Source organism: Lygodium microphyllum, chromosome 21 (genome assembly GCF_053477565.2).
Source record: "Lygodium microphyllum isolate KBCC chromosome 21, Lygodium_microphyllum_v1.1.10, whole genome shotgun sequence".
NCBI classification, from domain to species: Eukaryota; Viridiplantae; Streptophyta; class Polypodiopsida; order Schizaeales; family Lygodiaceae; genus Lygodium; species Lygodium microphyllum.
The window spans coordinates 77,635,756-77,640,137 of record NC_141155.1 but is presented as its reverse complement, the minus strand read 5'-3'; positions in this window follow the sequence as shown (position 1 = coordinate 77,640,137).

Here is a 4,382-nt window from a genome sequence, read left to right as displayed (position 1 = left end):
CTAATTGGATCAATTAAGGAAGGATATTTGCACGGGTGGATAATCTTCAAGATCGCACCGCATCGTGGATTACCTCGAGAGGACGCTACTCGATTCACGGGCCAAAGGTCGAGAGGTGAAAAGGCCAACCACGGAAGTTGTGTCTCAATCCTACGTCACTTGGGGTTAGGTGGAGCTCTAGACACCTCTTGCTAAGTCCGAAATGAAGTTGTAGACTACTATGAGCCCAACGTCTAGGGCATTGGAAGATCTTATTCTAGATAATGGATGGAAATTATGGTGCCATGTGATTTGGATTGGGTAGTTCTGTTGGACAGATGGGATACATAATTTCTCCTATATGGGCAGGACACAAAGATTAACATGAAAATAAGTTAAGGAACTTGTTTGTCAAAAGGACTGCTTGCACTATTTTTGTGTCTGTGCTATAAATTATAGGAACGAACCTTGTTCCCTAAAAGGCTTAATTAATGAAGCTGATTTTGAATGTCACACATAAATGTGATAGGATCTAACTAGAAAACTAAAGCTATTGAGGGAAGCACGTGGGTGGAACTCTGACAGATCCATGCTACGGTAGGGTGGTCCCAAAGAAATGGGAGGCTTCTCACAAGGTTTTACCATCGTTCGACCTTTAGGTATTGTTAGGTTGCAAACCTGATTCATGCCATTTTAGGGGACCGGAATGGGACTATGCCCTACGAACAGAGAGGTTGAGCAGTGCATCCCTCCCGTTTCCCATTCTCTTTGAACCAAGTATGGCTTGGATCTGCTTTGGCTTGGGTATCTCTACATAAATTAGGATGTCCAAAACCTGACGCTAGAATGCTATTAGGAGACCTTGACCCCTAGAAACCCAGATTTCAAGTCGATCCAAACCCCAGAACATTCCATGGGAGTGCCGGGAAGCAACACTTAGATTCATTTCTTGATGGACTGCTAAAACATGCTTGAGGTAGGCACGTTACAATTGGTATCAAAGAAAACCTCGTAATAATATGGGGTTGATTTATGTATAGGTCATAAACATGTCTTAAATAGAATAACCTATATGGTATGACTTGATTGTCAAGCACTCTCAGTACCCACGAATGTTGACATGCAAGAGAAGAAATTCCTTCTAAAGAAAATTTAGACACTCGAGTTTGATGTAGAAGGGATAGACGTTGCAGTAGAGGCAAAGATATGGATTGAGTCAATGGATGATTATTTTTCTTCTTCAAGAACCGCTTTCTCCAATCAAGTAATGATAGCCAAACTTAAGTTAGTTGGCCAAGCTCGGCTATGGTGGAAGCAATGGTGCAAGGATCAAGGTATTTTTGAAGCCGCTGTCACTTGGGCTCAACTGAAAGATGTTGTACGTGGACGATACCTTTCGTCAATCTACAAGACTTTGAGAATGAATGAATTCTTCAAGCTCAAGAATCTGGAATTAACCTTGGAAGCTTACTACTCAAAGTTTGTAACCCTACTAAAATATGCACCACCTATGGATATTATGCAGCAAGTATCCAAGTTTTGCCATGGCCTGAACACTCCTTTAAACCATCGTCTTGAAGCAATGCATCCAACAGACTTGCAAGATGCATTACTTCAAGCAAATCCAATCATCCAAGAACTTAAATTGGGAAATCATAGCAAAGACGATTCCCGAGATTAGGACAAGAGATGCACTTGTGCGGAGAGCTAGGGCACATCCATAAGAGATGTCGCAATCATCAATGTTTCCATTGCAATGAGCTAGGGGGCACATCCAAGTAGACGCCCCTGGCTTAAGTTTGGAGCCTCCAAGGAAACGAAGCTATGCAAGTGTAGTCTTTGGATATATACAGGAATTGGATGAAGACAAAGACTTAGAACCTACTACACCTTATCAAGATGATTAGAAATCCTAGAAATTTTATCAACATGTAATACAAATTCTATTGGGAAAAACCTTGCTCTTATAACTATAGTTGACCCGAGTAATATGAGTTGCACTACTTGAATCATTAAGAGTAGCACAGCAGACGCATGGTGGGTCCTAACCCATAGGCCTTAAGCCCCTTTAATGCTTGTCTTCCCCAATTCTTCTGAGATGAGGACATCTCGAGTTCTCTAAGGGGGAGAGGATGTAATATCTCCCTGCTCACAAAGGAAACATCCCCCCTTTATTAAGGATAATGCAAATTTTTTTAATTATCTCCCTAGCCACCACCAAACAGATAGCAGGAGGAAAGAAGGACGACATCGATACCAAGGCGGGAGGAAGGGAAGCTGGAATGATGATGAGACGACAGAGGGAGCTGCAATAATCAAGTCAACATGGTGGGGGAAGCCACTAATGATATCAAGGAACGAGGAGGAGTCAATGACGATTGCGATGATGAAGGAGAGGGCGTTGTCAATCAAGTTGATGGGAGGTAGGAGCACACGTGTGCTACCTCACTTCCCCCCCCCCTATTCGTCCCCCCCATAATAAACCTCCCTCCCTCTTATAAAACCCTCTCCCCCCTCCTTAAGTGAGAGATACCACCCCTTGCCCCCTTTTTTCTACCGTGGGATAGAGAGAGAGATGAAAGATGGGAAGGTTTGAAGCTTGCAAATGAGAGCTATGGCGGGAGAGCAAGAGCAAGAAAGAGAGAGACAAGAAATGGGAACTCTAACAACCACAATGTGTGGCTGGGCCTTCCTTTATTCAAACTGTCACTAAAAGAATAAAGAATAAGTGACTGTGACGAGCACTTGCCACCTGCAGTGTGCAATTGCGGGTACTGTCAATGTAGTAATACATGGGTGGCTAGGCAAAGATGCTTTTACCCCCAACAACCTCCCACTTTTAAAGGCAAATCTGTCCCAATGAGAGAGAGAAAAAAGAAAAGACAGTACAACATGTACACATGTACAGCAAGATGAGGAAAAATACGTCATCTCATCTAATTGTTGAGATATCGAGCTCCACTCATGATATGCCAGGGTGATCGTTGTGTATTTATGTCACCGACTTGTCAGTTGCAGATGCGGTTGGTACACCGTCCATGAATAATAGCTACATGATAGCTATCCTTATCTACTCTAGTTCGTGGCTCAGTTAGTATGCCACCTTAGTTAGTTGAGTTTGGTTTGAGACCCATATATAGGGTTCTTCTATTTCTTTGTATGAGAGTTATTTTTGGCTTACACAACTAAGAAGAGGAAAACTGTTTTCAGCCTCCACCTTTGTGTGTGTATTCCCCCATTGTGCAAGCAAGAAAGCTACAAGTGAGACTCCTTCCTTCTCTCCCACAATCTTGACATGGTATTAGAGCCTTGTTCGTGGTAAGGAGCTCAAGAAAGCAAGCCAAGCTCGCGGCGTTCTGGTAAGAGGATCAATGTTGCTTTCATTTTCTGTTTTGGGAGCAGATCTCTGCAGGTAGCACAGCTGGAAAGTGCAGGAGTGCATTGTCTCAGGTTGAGACGCCCTTCACGGTGAAGCAAGAGGGCAGTATATGCTGCGGGAGATGGCTTTAGCCCTTGGCGACCTTGTTTTTTTTATTTGAGGCCATTTCAGGGCCTGTTTTGGAGGCGGAAGTTTTCTACACGCACTCAGGAAAAGGCCCAGTTTTATGCTGTGCAGCCACTGTTCTACAGGTCGGTGAAAAGTTACTGTAGAAATTGCATCGTATGCTTGTGTGCAGAGACATTGGGAGTTACAAAATCATCCCTGTTGCCTGTTGATGCAAAATCGTCACTAGGAAGTGACTGTGTGGTCAAATACCACTTTCGTCAGTTTTGCAGATTAGCCCTTGTGAGGCTGAAGCTGTGTTCTTTGCAGTGACAGAACTTTTTTCAGTGTTCTGTAATGGCATCTGATTCTCTCTCACAGATTGTCACTGAAAAGCTTGACAAGAACAACTTCCAAGCATGGAAGTTTAGAATGACGAATTTCCTTATGGGAAAAGGATATTGGGAATTTGTTGCAGGAAATGAAGAAGAACCAGTTCTTCCTGATGTTCCCAATCAACAGCAAATGCAGGCATTTAAAGCATGACATGAGAGAGCCAGGAAAGTTATGTACTGCCTGTCTATCAGTATTTCAGACTCTATGATTGTGCATATTCAGGATGCAAGTACGCCAAAGGAGGCATGGGATACTTTGTCAAAAATGTATAGCACAAATACTCAAGCCAGGAAAATGCAGCTCAAGCAAGAGTTGCATAATGTGCAAAGAGAAAGTATGAGCATCAATGACTACCATATGAAGGTGAAGAAGATTGCAGATGCACTTGCTTCCATTGGGTCGCCAGTGGAAGATGATGATTTAGTTTCCGTGACCTTGAATGGTCTAGGAAAGAATTATGCGCAGTTCCGAACATCCATTTCTGTCCGTGAAAGATTTCCTGATTTTGAGGAGTTGATTGCTC